At 37.0% G+C, this 15,001-nt stretch overlaps 2 pseudogenes; both read left to right on the top strand.

Annotated features, from left to right (window-relative positions):
* LOC128579474 (protein MCM10 homolog) overlaps window positions 1–15,001 on the top strand; it is a 74,411-nt pseudogene that overhangs the window by 6,005 nt on the left and 53,405 nt on the right.
* Window positions 2,088–3,372, top strand: LOC128579467 (docking protein 4-like; annotated as a pseudogene).

The following is a 15,001-nucleotide window of genomic DNA, read 5'->3' as shown; positions in this document are numbered from 1 at the left end:
CCTGGAGTGTCCACCTATATAGTGTTTCAGGCATTTCTCAAGAAAAAGGCCTCAGTCACAAAAATATCTTTCCATCTCATGCCTACTTTGTGTCCCTGAAGTATACTCACCACTCAACTTCTGAACTTTATGGAAATGAAAAAAAAAAAAAAAGATACAGTGAATATTGTAACAATGGAGACAGACACTCTGGGCATGTGTTTAAGATAGGTGAGGAGACATGTGAAAAAGATACAGACACCAAAAGAAGCAAGGAACTCAGAAGTCACAGTTGAAATCAAGGGACACCGAGAGTTTGGTAGTGAAGTGGCAAGAAATAGGTGCCCAGACATCATTAATTGGATATTAGATATCAGAACTATGCTTCAGTCTAGTGATGCAAAATCTGACTTGATAACAACAAAGAAATGAAGTGTGTGCTTGTTCAAGTGAAAGGACACAGTGCTTCTGCTGCTACAGACACTTACGAGGAAGGAAAAACAGTACATACTGCACATGATCCTGAGGCATTAGATGAGGACAACAGTGCTACTATGTATAAACCATGAACCTGAATCAGAAAACTTGCATCTCTCCCCACCACATAGAGACAGATCATCAAAAGCATATGTGTTTATGAAGAAAGAAATACAGCAAGAGATGCTAAGGGTCAGGAATGAGGAAGGCAGGTTACCGGTAGCATTCCCATGTTTGGAGAAGAAAAAGTTCAAGTTCAAAATGAGGTGGCTGCTGCACTTGTCATTGCAGCTTTGTCCTTGGTCAGTTGCCTGGTCCATTCTGATTTTCCACTTTGTCACGCTGTATTAATCACATATTTTTACCATTTTACTCTTATCTCCTACATCGACCAGAAAGCAGAACCTGGGGTCACCATCTTCATCATGATTTTTATTTTCATTACTATAATGTGTAGAGAAGAAAACGTACAAGTAAGTGACTGGAATACTTTAGAAGTTTCCAGAAGACGTCTTCTCTGTTCCCATCCTTCAATTTTTATTAAGCCTTGCCATACTTTCTTAAAGGTGTTTCCTAATTGGGAAGGAGTTACATGGTATATATACTTCTTTTGCTTTTACTTAAACATAAACCATAAGGCAAGTTTTGCTTATCATAGGTTTTCTGTTTCTTCAGCAATTTTACCTATCAGTAAAAATTGTATCACAAAACATTTAGATGTTTTCAAGGCCTTATTGTTGAGCCTATACTCAACATGACATACTCCAAAGTTGCCCATTATGCTGGTATCTAGTGTTAACACTGAAATATTTCTTGAGTAAGAAATATTTTAATGATGTAATGCCAGAAGTATGATAGCCCATGTATTAAACTTTTTGCAACATTTGTTTGTGTTGGTGGAGAATGCAAAGTAATGTTATGGAAGGTGAAGATAGTTCCTTATTGTGATATGACATGAGTTAATGTTTCCTTTGGCTGCCTTTGCTCCATTTACAGAATCAGTAGCCATACACAGGTAGAAGGTAAGGTTCATCTAGAGAGCATATGTAAGGTTGCAATGCTTTGGTTTTCAAGACATTCTTCTATTTAAAGGTAAAATTAATTGTTTTTAGAGTAGAAATTTCAGACATTTTTGAAGGAAGTGATTAGGAAATCTTAGTGCCAAATATTATCATTATACTGTAATTGAAACTCAATACTTATGTTATTTTTAACAGAATTTATCAGAGAATCTTACCAAAGAGGATCTTCGTTGTTCTTCTGGGAGTGGCAATTCAAATGAAACCAAGACAGTACCCAAACAAGTAAAGGGTAAGCAGTGCATTTTATTGAAAAAGTCATTTGAAAAAATGTTTATCGAAAAACATGAGCACCAACATATTCTAAATGCCAAGGAAAATGACCTATTAAATGTATAGTAAAAAAAAAATGAAGAAGCGAATAGTGTTAAATTGTATCTCTTCTCAGGTGTTAGCAACAGGTAAAGATGAAATACAGTGTATGACTAAAGGTGCTGAAGCTTTAGTCCCATCTCAATACAATTTGAGAGCTCAGCAAAGTCAGGAAATCAGAAGAGGACAGGTTTACAAAAGGGGATGAAGAATAGGGAAAGCAGACAGTACAGGGAGTACATGGAGAGAAAAGGAGCAGATGGATGTAATGTCAGGGTGGTCCAATAAAATACTTCCTAAATAAAAGGTAGAGCAGGAGTCTCAGCTGGAGCGTGAGCCTGCTGGCTGCATCTCCGTAACTTACCCTGCCTGCTCTGGCAGTCCCCAGCAGTTAGGCGGGCATGTTCCTGCCCTGAGGCCTCGCCCAATAGGCGCCTGGTGAAGGAGCTGCTAGAATAATACTGAGGCGGGGAGGTCAGGAGTGGCCAGCAAGAGGAGTATCTGGAAGTGGTGATCTGAGGTGCCCCAAGCCGGGCCCTGGACATCCCTCCCCTCACCTCAACAAGCCTGGTGCCCAGGGATGGGGGAGAAACCATTGAAACTGATTTCAGTCACATTCTCAAGCAAGGCCACATGATGAAGAGCAGGAAGCTGGGAATCTACCAGCGGTGCTGACTGGTGTTTTGCAAATCCTCCAACAAGGGGCCTCTGTGGCTGGAGAAGTATCCAGATGAGACGTCAGTGCACCTCCGAGGCTGTCCCAAGGTGACTGACATCAGCAATGTCAAGTATGTTACATGGCTTCCTGAGGAGACCTAGCGGCAGGCAGCAGCCATCGCATTCACCAATGACTGGGCACAAGCCTTCACCTGGGACCCAGAGCTGGAGGCTAAATAGTGGTGCAAGACACTATCTGTGGCGTGTCTGGGATCGGCTGAATGACACCAGTCAGGGAAAGCCTGACCTGGCCCCAGGGGCGCATGGCATCTTCCTGCCTAACTGCCCCCACCTGGACGTGTATGGTGAGTGCAAACTGCAGATCACCTAGGAGAACAGCTTCTTCCTCTGGGACACAGCAGTCTGAAGCTTGTCTCATTGCATCTCTATGACTGGGACGCAACATGCTTTACCTTTGAGGCTGGCAGCTTGTGCAACACTGGAGAAGAGCTCTGCACCTTTCAGACACAGGAACTGGAGTGGATTTACCAGCAGGCCCACAGTGCCACACTGGCCATCGCCAAGCATCACAAGTGGGTCTTGCTGGAGATGGAGAAGAATGTGAGGCTGCTTAACAAGGAAACAGAACATTATTCATGTCCTCACACACCCACCACCTTGCTGCCCCGCATGCTACTGGCACCACAACACAGATTAGCAGAACATGGCTGAAGCCTCCAGCTACACTCCTGAGGGCTATGCAGCAGCCCAGGCGAGTTCAGAAATGGCCCTCCTCTACAGATTCATCTTGCTTAAGCCAAAACCCAGCCAGAGGGAGAGCAGCGAGGCCAAGACCCCCTTCCTGTGACAGCTGTGCTGGTGAACAGAGAAGGGTGCAGGGGGCAGCCTGTAGCCTTCCATGGACAGCCAGCCTCAAGGGGCTGTTGGCCAACAGCCTGAAGAAAGGGAGGAAGCGGTCCCGCTCCTTGCCTCCAAAGGGGAGACTGGACCAAGGGAAAGGGCTGGCCACACCACCCGAGCATGTGTGATGCTGATTTGGGGTATAAGGGCAGCAGTTTCCATTGCCTCCATGGCACACACCTGTTTCTCTTTCTCTCAATGACTTTATTTTGTTTTGTTTTGTTTTATTTTAGGTACAATGTGCTGATTTTATGTAGAATTTGGAATGCTTACATCAAAGTGGTTAACCTAGCCTTCACCTCAGTTAATTATTGTGTTAAGGCATTTATACTCTATTTTTAATAGATTTGACATGTACCCTTGCAATATGCACCATAGGTGAGGTCCCACCAATTATCCTCCCTTCCCTCCCCTCTCTCTCCTCTTCCCTCTGTCATCTTGGCTATATTTGTGTTTTATCATTTGTGTAAAAGTGTGGGGGATTATATATTGATTTCCTAAAAGTACTGAGTAAGTTGGATACTTTTTTTTCCATTCTTGAGATACTATACTAAGAACAATATGTTAATTGGCCTGGAAGAATACTTTATGAGGAGCACCCCCCAGGGAATTGAAGCAACCCCAAAAATATATTACTGATCAAACTAAACAGCTTCTGCACAGCCAAGAGCACACTTAGTAAAGCAAACAGACAGTCCTCAGAATGGGAGAAGATATTTTCAGATTATGTTCCTAACAAAGGTTTGGTGATCAGAATCCACAGAGAACTCAAACTTATTAATAAGTAAAGAACAAGTGATCCCATTTCATTGTGGACAAGAGAGTTGAACAGAAGCTTCTTTGAAGAAGACAGGTGCATGGCCTACAGACAAATAAACACATACTCATCATCTTTAATCATCAGGGAAATGCAAATCAAAACCAGTATGAGATATCATCTAACTCCAGGAAGAGTAGCCCACATCACAAAATCCCCCAAACTACAGATGTTGGCATGGATATGGAGACAAGGGAACAGTTCTGCACTGCTGGTGGGAATGCAAGCTAATATGTTCCTTTTGTTTTTTTTTTTATACTTTGAAAGTTACTTTAATTGATAATTTATTTATTTATGACATTTATTTTTAAAACATAAAGATATTTAGAAAAATCACTAACAATGTCAACTCCCCAAGAAGATACTATTTTTTTTTATTAAATCATAATTGTATACAATGATATGATCATGGGGCAACATACACTCGCTTCATAAACCATTTGACACATTTTTATCACAGTGGTTAACATAGCCTTCCTGGCGTTATCTCAGTTACTGTGCCAAAACATTTACATTCTACATTTACCAAGTTTCGCAAATACCCCTGTAAGATGCACCACAGGTGTGATCCCACCGATCCCCCTCCCTCTACCCACCCCCCCTTTCCCACTTCCCCCTATTGTTAAGTTGTAGCTGGGTTATAGCTTTCATGTGAGAGTCCCAAATTAGTTTCATAGTAGGGCTCAGAACACAGTAAGCAGAGCAAGCAGACAGCCCTCAGAATGGGAGAATATATTTGCAGGGTATATCTCTGACAAAGGTTTAATAACCAGAATCCACAGAGAACTCAAACACATCAGCAAGAAAAAAACAAGGGATCCCATCGCAGGCTGGGCAAGGGATTTGAAGAGAAACTTCTCTGAAGAAGACAGGCGCAAGGCCTTCAGACATATGAAAAAATGCTCATCATCTTTAATCATCAGAGAAATGCAAATCAAAACTACTTTAAGATTTCATCTAACTCCAATGAGACTAGCCTATATCACAAAATCTCAAGACCAGACATGTTGGCGTGGATGCGGAGAAAAGGGAACACTTCTGCACTGCTGGTGGGAATGCAAATTAATACATTTCTTTTGGAAAGATATATGGAGAAAACTCAGAGATCTAAAAATAGATCTGCCATTCAATCCTGTAATTCCACTGCTGGGCATATACCCAGAAGACCAAAAATCACAACATAACAAATATATTTGTACCAGAATGTTTATTGCAGCCCAATTCATAATAGCTAAGTCATGGAAAAAGCCCAAGTGCCCATCGATTCACGAATGGATTAATAAATTGTGGTATATGTATACCATGGAATACTATGCAGCCTTAAAGAAAGATGGAGACTTTACCTCTTTCATGTTTACATGGATGGAGCTGGAACATATTCTTCTTAGTAAAGTATCCCAAGAATGGAAGAAAAAGTACCCAATATGTTCCTTTTGGAAAGAGGTTTGGAGAGCACTTAGGGAGCTAAAAGTAAACTTGCCATTCGATCCTGCAATTCCTCTACTAAGTATATATTCAGAAGACCAAAAATCATTTTACAACAAAGTTATTTGCACCAGAATGTTTATTGCAGCCCAATTCATAATTGCCAAGTCATCGAAGAAGCCCAAGTGCCCATCAACCCATGAATGGATTAATAAATTGTGGTATATGTATGCCTGAAACTGAACACAACCCTCTTTCTGCCAGGCCTTGTTTGAACTGTGAGGGCCAGAGGAGGGGGACAGTCAGAACTTGAGGCAGGCTGGCACTCTGAACAGCCTGGGGGCCAGATAACAGGTGGGTTCTCAGTTTCTCTGGGCCTAGAATGGCACAAGAAGGACCTAACCTTCCTCTGTGCTACTTGCCAGTCTTGGGCTTGGCATGTTAAGCAGGGGGATATCTGGGTTTGCCTCAGGTGAAAATCTGTTTTTGCAATGTAATTTGCACACAAACTCTTTCCTGCTTAGAACGCGGAGAAGATGCCCTTGGGGTGGGGTGTCAATTACCTCAGCCTTGCTGAGGAAGGCTAGAGCTTGTTTCTTCCCAGGGCCAGGCGGGAAGGTTACAGAGCACTCCTGCTGCCCTCTGTCACTGACCAGGGGTAGACAATGCCCCAGCAGAGGGAGGCCCTCTGCCCAGTGTCTAGCCACACTTGGCCAACCAAAAGCACTCAGAAACCAAGACCTTCCCATTTTCTCCTCCCTACATGGTGTTGAGGCTCCCTGCTGAAATGCAATTAAAGCAATTGCTTTTCAAAAAAAAATTAAAAGGTAGAGCAAGGTGTTAGGTGAGAAGAATATAATAAAATGAGCTTCCAGTGCCAAAATGACTCAGAGAAGTAGCACAAACTTCCCTGTTCTTCCTATGTTTCTCCCTGTTGGGAAGGCATTAAGGTCTGAGGGCCCTGGTCCTGCAGAGCTGTTGGATGTAGTGTGGAGGAGTGGAAGCAGAGAAGGTGAGCCGTACGTGTCTGCAATTTCATGTCATATAAAGTGATGGTACTTCATAGCATTTTATCATGTAATTGAAGGTTTGTGAAGCAGGAAGAATACAGTAGTTGTATCTATCAAGTGCTCAGGGCATCTCTCACCTTATGAAGATTGCACTGAAATCTGTATTATTTTTGATTTCCTTTCTATTTGGAGGATGTGATAGGGAAGAACTTGAGGTTAGACTCTAAATAGGTAAATTCAGGTAAGTTATGTGTTATACCCACTCAGTATAGATCAGAACTGTCAAATTAGAACTGTGCTGGGAATCTTGTTTAAAATGCACATATTGATTTAGTCGGCGTGGGCTTCTGCATTTTTTATACATGTGATGTTGGTGCTGCTGGTTGTTGGGCCACCCTGAGTAGCAAGTGTGCAAACTTTGTTGTAGAGAAATCTGTAGAGAGAGTCATTGGAGAGCACTTTCATGATGTGTTAATCAAGGAAAAGCATTGTTTTTCTGTTATGTCTGAGCATGTTTCCAGCTAGAAGGCACGGAACAAAGAAATTAAGACTTTGAAATAATAGATACAATATATTTCTGCTAAGAGAAAAGACGTGATGAAGATGATCCAGCAGGAGAATGCAGACCTCAAATCTGAAGGTTACTCTGCAAAGGAATAGGCATTTTAAATGGGGACAGAGGGAGGCTAGAGGGTGTTAGCTGGGTAACAATGCAGTTAATGATGAGAAAACAGGAGAAAACTCACTGCAGATAGATTCAGCAGATTTGCACTCAGAGGTAAGATTAGGCTCCAGATATCTCTAGAAGCAGGAGGGAGTGCTAGATTTGGGACAAACCACAATAACCCATTTCATTGCTCCATAACTATCAGTCATTAGAGATCTGTGTTTCATTGATATTATTTAATTGGAAATTAATTTACATATACAAGCATTGACTACTATTTTCAGAACTAGCTATTTTATAGAAATAGCAATGCACTCAACCCTGCTATGAAACCAATATATAAGCACCCACTCTTCCATATGAGAACTATAACCCAACTACAGCCCAAGATGAAGGGAAAAGAGGAAGGGAAAAGGAGGGGAGGGGGAAGGACAGGTGGAGGGAGGGTAATTGGTGGGACCACACCTATGGTACATTTCACAAGGATACATGTCAAATCTGTAAAGTGTGGAGTACAACTATCTTAGCACAATAAGTAAGAAAGTATGGTGAAGGCTATGTTAACCAATTTGATGAAAGTATTTCAGATTATATATAAAACCAAGGCATTGTACCCTATAAATGCATTAATATACACAGCTATCATTTAATGAAAATTATACTAGTATAAGAATATTAACTTTTACTAAAATTAATGAAATGTTCAATGCCTGACACAACACTCTTTATGGTAGGGTCCTTAAGATAATTGCAGATGTAATTAAAGGCAATATTATTTAACAGAATTTTATGGAAGACAGAAGAAACTCAGTTCCAAGAATGCACGAAATGTGGATGATATAGCATCTTTTCTGTGTGTGTATCAAGTACAAACACGCAAATTAACCTGAATGTACATAAATGCTCATTTAGGGCAATTTTAGAGATGAAATTCCTTAAAGATCTGAACAAATATAGATAAGTGGTTGTATATTCAAAACCTGGAATTTATCAGCAGAATTTCTCTCCCAACTTGCAATCACTTTAAAGAACACAGAACACAATGTGGCAGATGATATTAGTCTTGTAAGTGTCAGACCTCTTTATATGACTTCTACAAGGAAAGGACTTGTAAGATAGCTAAAGAAGAAACAAAAAATATGAACTTATGGTATCCTAAAAAGGACTTAGCTATTATCTTGCCTAGGATTTCCATTCCATTAGGAGGGTACGTAGGAAGATCACTTGCTGACCAAATGATAACTTTGTTTTTTCTTTAATCTTCTTATAAGAAATAGCTCCGTGTTGTGATTATTTTAAATCTTTTTTTTTTTTTAATAAAAGACATTGCTTCAGGTAGATATCATCTAATTCAATCTAGAAAATATTCATCTGACTGCATGTCAAAGTATTTTTTAAACGTACGGATCCCATTAATATTGTATTACATATAATCTATAATCCTATTTATGATTCTTCTTATTTAAGATTTACGTGAGTTTGGGAGATTGCTGATGTTTTTATATTATTAAAATTTGCTAATTTTTAAACTTAAAAAAGAAATTATTAAGTCATTAAGATATAGAAATAGTCATTAAGCCATTAAAGTGATATGTCTACTCCACTAAACAAATTTTAGAAAAGATAAAATTATATAGGTTATTTCTTGATTTTTTTGTTATTTTCAATTAATTTTCCATTTATCTTGAATTATGGTGGTTATTAATGAAATTTGTAGTAATTTTATGGCATTCACTGTCTCCTTTTTGATAAATATTTTAATAATGACAGCTTATTTTATGTAATTTCTCCATTATATCCTATATACCGCTTGATTGGGTCAATGAAAGTCTTTAAAATGACAAAACTAGAGGACATAAGACATGTAGTCCTATTCTTAGTTCACATGAGCATGGGAAAATGTGAATATTTTTCTCTGCTGTTATTCTACAAGAATATATACATGCTTGTCAATTAAAAACACGAAACGCAGTATACATTCAACTAAATTGTGATCCCAACTGTGTCCTTCCTAAATAACATGACAAACTGAAGAACTTATAGTGTAATGGTATAAATAATTCTTATGTGTTGCTCTGAAGATATCCTATAGGCTTCAACCATCAGCCTTGTTATTTATCTTTTAGGTTTATGGTTTGTTCCTCTGATTAAAGATCACTGCTCACATTGGCATACGTTCAGTTTTCTATTTAAATTTTCTTATTTGAAACATAATCTTTCTTTTGAAATCTTAGCTGCTTATTGTATATTATATTCCTATTTTTCTTCTACTTATTTCTGTCACATTTCTGTCAGCAGCAAGAAAAATAATAACAATAATAGAATGATCCAAAACCTAAAGTAATTAAATTATTTTCTTACTTGAGGATTCAGCTCAATAGAAACTTTCCATGAATGTATGTTTGGCTTTGTCATATTTGCATTTCTACTGTCATTTAAATTGATTATATGTTCCTTTTGTTTTTTAGGGTCTTTTAAGAAACATCCATTGAAGGTAATAACATTCATTTTTTCATCTGGAATTATTCATGGCACATTGTGTGCAATGTTCATTATTTATGTTACAATGTGTTTTCAAGGCTATTCAGAGCACTATTAACATGACAGTTTCCAGTCTGAAGAAAGCAGTAGGAAGGAGGAATGTGAAAATATCCAGATCAGGTAATTGGTTTTTTCTTTGATAAAAATCCTTTCATTGCAATACAGCATTTAAAGTTTATATAGCCATGTTTACTATGAATTATTTTTATTAAAATATCTGTTAGAATATTGAAGTGTTACTAATAACAAATGTTAACATTTTTTTAATTCCATAGGCCATGACATTTTAATATATGGATAAAATCCCCATTTAAAAGACTTTAAGCATAACTGTACACAGGGAATCTTTTATAAAATGTCATTATTTACTGTTCATTGAGTCTTATAGAAATTTAGTTTTAAAAATGCATTTGTTAGTTGTCTTCTGTTTTGAAAAACCTTTTTACACTGTATAGTTCTCACTAGATGATCATCCTTACTCTTCTCCAGTGAGTAAAACAAAAACTCAGTAAATATTTTTTTAAGATTGCTCTTCTTCTAACATATTTTAGGTATATAAAGCAGGAGATTCATAATAATAAAAGCAGCAATATGAGAAAAATTAAATGGTTGTTTCATATTTACTGAACAAATTCATTGTGAAAACTCTACACAACTAGTTGTGGTGGCTTTCTCACATCATTTATAATGAAAGGAAGGGAGGGAGGAAGGGAAAGAAAAGAGAGAGAGGAAGGGATGGAGGAAAGAAAGTGTAGGAAAAATGAAACAGAAAAAAGAAAAAATAAGCAAAGGAAAAGAGAAAGAAAGAAATTGCTACAGGTTCTTTTTTTAACCCCTTGCCTTTATTTTTTATTCATTTTAAAAATTTTATTATTGGGGAATCATGGAGGGTACAAGACCAGGTTATGCAGCTTGCATTTGTTAGGTAAAGTCCCTCTTATAATTGTGCCCCGCCCCCAAGAGGTGTGTCACACACTGTGAGCTGCCAACCCCCTCCCCGCTTCCTTCTCTCTGTTCCCCAACTCCCCCACCCCCAAAATCCCCCACCCCATAATTAATTGTCCTCATATAGAATTGAGGACCTTGCTTTCTTTCTTTTCCATTCTTGTGATGCTTTACTAAGAAGAATGTATTTCAACTCCCAAGTTAACACAAAAGATGTAAAGTCACCATCTTTTTTAGTGACTGAATAGTATTCTATGGTGTACATGTACCACAGCTTGTTAATCTATTCCTGGTTTGGTGGGCATTTAGGTTGTTTCTACAATTTGGCAATTGTAAATTGAGCTTCAGTAAGCAGTCTAGTGTAAATGTTCTTATGATAAAATTATTTTTTTTTTCCTTTCTGGGTAGATGTCCAGTAATGGGTTTGCAAGATCGAAGGGAGGTGTAGTTTGAGTTATTTGAGGATTCTCCATACTTCCTTCCAGAATGGTTGTATTAATTTGCAGTCCCAGCAGCAGTGGAAAAGTGTTTCCTTTTCTCCCCTTCCACATCAGCATCTACATCTTTGAGATTTTGTGATGTGGGCTATTCTCACTGGGGTTAGATGATATCTCAGAGTGGTTTTGATTTGCATTTCCTTGATGATTATAGACAATGAGCATCTTTTCATATTTGTTATCCATTCATCTATCTTCTTTAGAGAAGGTTCTATTCATCTCATTTTCCCACTGATATAAGTGATTGTTGGCTCTTATTGTTGTTGCTTAATTTGAGTTCTTTGTAGAGTCTATTTATTAAAGTACTTTTTTTTTGTTTCTTTTTCTTTTTCAAGAGGCATAGTTACACTTTGTTGCCTTGGTAGGGTGCTGTGGTGTCACAGCTCACAGCAACCTTCAGTTCTTGGGCTTAGGCAATTCTCTTGCCTCAGCCTCCCGAGTAGCTGGGACTACCACACCTACCACAATGCCCAACTTACTTATCAAGGTTTTGTCTTATTCATAATATGAAAATATCTTTTCCCATTCTGCTGGTTGTCTGTTTGCTTTGGTTGTTTTCTCCTTCGCTGTGCAGAAGCTATTCAGTTGAATTAAGTCACATTTGTTTTTCTTTTGTTGCAATTGCCCCAGGGCCATAACTGCAAGTGATTTCCCCAGAGTTTCTTCAAGGATTTTTATTGTTTCATGCCTTATATTTAGATCCTTTCTCCATCTTGAATCAATTTTAATGAGTGGAGAAAGATGCGGGTCTAGTTTCAGTCTTTTACATGTGGATATCCAGTTCTCCCAGCACCATTTATTGAATAGGGATTCTTTTCCCCAGTGTATGTTATTGTATGGTTTGTTAAAGATCATATGGCTATAATAGTTTCATTTCATGATTTGCTATACGGTTCTAGATGTCTATGTCTCTATTTTTTGCCAGTAACATGCTGTTTACATTATGATGACATTGTAGAATAGCCTAATGTCTGGTAGGTTGATACCCTGACTTTGCTTCTGTTACTAAGAATTCCCCCTTGGCTATCTGGAATTTTTTCTGGTTCCATACAAAATGAAGTACTATTTTTCCCAAATATGTAAAGTATGACAAAGTTATTTTAATGGGGATTGCATTGAATCTGTAGATTGCTTTGGGAAGTATAGAAATGTTAACAATGTTGATTCTTCCCAGCTATGAGATGGTATGTTTTTCCATTTATTAATATTTTCTGCTACTTCTTTTCATACAGTTTTGTAATTTTCTTTAAAGGGTGTTTCATCTTTTTGGTAGGTATATTGCAAGGTATTTCATTTTCTTTGAAGTACTGTGAAGGGAATTATTTCCTTGATTTACTTCTCATTTTGGCTATTATTGGCATATGCAAAATCTACTGATTTGCAGACATTGAATTTGTATCCTGCAATATTACTGTATTTTTGATCACTTTTATGAATCTTGTGGTTGAGGCATTGGGGTTTTCTAAGTATATCAACAGCAAAGAGGGAGAGTTTCATTTCCTCTGCCCCCATTTGAATGCCCTTTATTTCCTTCTCTTGCCTGATTATTTTGGCTGGGACTTTTATCCTGATTAGTAGTGACAGAGGACAAACTTGTCTTCTTCCAGTTGCTGAGTGGAAAAGCTTTCACTTTTACTTCATTTAGTATAATATTAGCTGTGGGTTTGTCATAGACGAGAACATTTCAGACATAGGAACAGGATATACACTGATGAAGGTATAAAAAGCAACGCCAACTGTGTGAACCATTAATATAAGAACACACAGGCAATGTTTTTGAACATACAATTATGAAGTAGAGACTAGTATACAGTGATACTTCATATGTTTATGATAATTTTAAATTTTGTTCATTTATGTTGGGTAGACAAATGGAGGAATGAATATTTGAGATGTTGGTATGCCTTGAATCTGGGGACATCAGATGCCTCCCTGAGTGTATTTTGAAAATTTTTATAAGAAAATAAATACTCTTCTAAAGATTAATTTCCATTTAAACTATCAGTTTATAAAATGAAAAAAATTCTCTCTTCTTTTATAAACACTATAGCTTTAATTGGATCATTCTAAGTAGATTATATTAACTAAATTTATGGTTTTGACAGCAAAACAAGACTTTATGGTAATATCAGAGGAAAAAGAAGAAAAGCAGGATGGAAGGAAAAATAATCATCCACAGGTATAAAAAAATTGAAATTTTAATTTCGGGTTAATTATGGTTTTATTTGCATTGGTAACATAGAATAGTTGAAAATAAATTAAAATTTGGAATAGCATTTAAGAATTGATAGGTTATAATTTGATATTAAATTTTAAAAATCTATTTAACTATTGTAAAGTTTAAAACATTTTTTAAAATAAATAATAAATTATAGATAAATTTGCCATTGGTATAGAGGCAAGTGTTTTCTGGGATTTTGTGTATTTTATAATTTTTATAATTATATTCCTTGTATTATAAATTTCTTATGTGATAAGGAAGGTAACATCAGCTGTTTAATCATATTGCTAAGCAATAGAATTTGTGAACAATTTTACAGTGGTGGCCACTGAGTACATTAAAAGAATAATCATTCACAGTGTTTCCAAATTTACAATTTTATGTTGCCAGTCAGTAATGCTTAGGCTAAATATTTCTTATGCCTAGTGATCCCTAACTCACTTCAGTGTCTATATTGAAGGAGAGATTTGAGTCATAAATATTGTGTCTACGAAGAGAGTTTGTATCATAAAGTATGAGGCCTTAGGTGAAACTTACTAAATGCAGAATATAAATGTCTGAACACAATAACTAAGAAAATGCCATGAAGGCTATGTTAACTAGTTCGATGAAAATATTTCAAATTGTATATAAAACCAGCGCATTGTACCCCACAATTGCATTAATGTACACAGCTATGATTTAATAAAAAAAGGAAAAAAAAAAGAATGAGGCCTTTGGTAACGGGGCTCATTATTCTTGGGGTAACAATAGCAAGCTTATAACATATTTACATGTAGCAAATCAGTAAACAGTATCAAAATGATTTTATTCACTGTCATTAGAGGACATTAGGATGTATTAGACCTAGACTTAAGCAGTTAGGCTGTGTCACAACATAGCACTGTCATATTATTTTATATAATTTTAATTAAAGCTAAATAATTGACTTTTATGTCTGATTGCATTGATTTAGTCTGCTAATAGCATAAAGCTTTCCAAGTCTCCAAATGTTGCCCTTTAGAAGAGTACTGAAGTACAACGTAGAGGTTTACTATTGAAGTTAGGTAAAATCATTTTAAGTGAGGAAGGAAGGCATTGTAATATTACAAAATTACCTGCTTATTCAGTTTTGGTAGATTAAAATATAATAAATTAACTTAATTTCAAACAGAGAGTGATAAAGTTGTCTAGTTCCTATTGGAGGCTGAGGAAAACTATTTTTCACTTGTTAGTTGCAGTCCAGGATTTGGAAGTAGCTAAATACAGATTTAAGAAATGTGTTAGTTAAAGTTTATTTATTTTCTGAATATCTTTGCCCATATTTGGGTGAGAGGATCACATCATTTTGAAAACCTGTAACCTGACAGAAAACATAACTAACAAAATAAACACATTAATCTTTTATGTTTGCATCTGCAAACAGTTCTCAAAAACTAGAAATACATAGGGTTTGTGGAAGAGGGGATATACT

This window comes from Nycticebus coucang, unplaced genomic scaffold, assembly GCF_027406575.1.
Source record: "Nycticebus coucang isolate mNycCou1 unplaced genomic scaffold, mNycCou1.pri scaffold_57, whole genome shotgun sequence".
Lineage (NCBI taxonomy): Eukaryota > Metazoa > Chordata > Mammalia > Primates > Lorisidae > Nycticebus > Nycticebus coucang.
The sequence above is the reverse complement of the archived record's forward strand: the minus strand, read 5'-3'. Positions and strand labels throughout refer to the sequence as shown.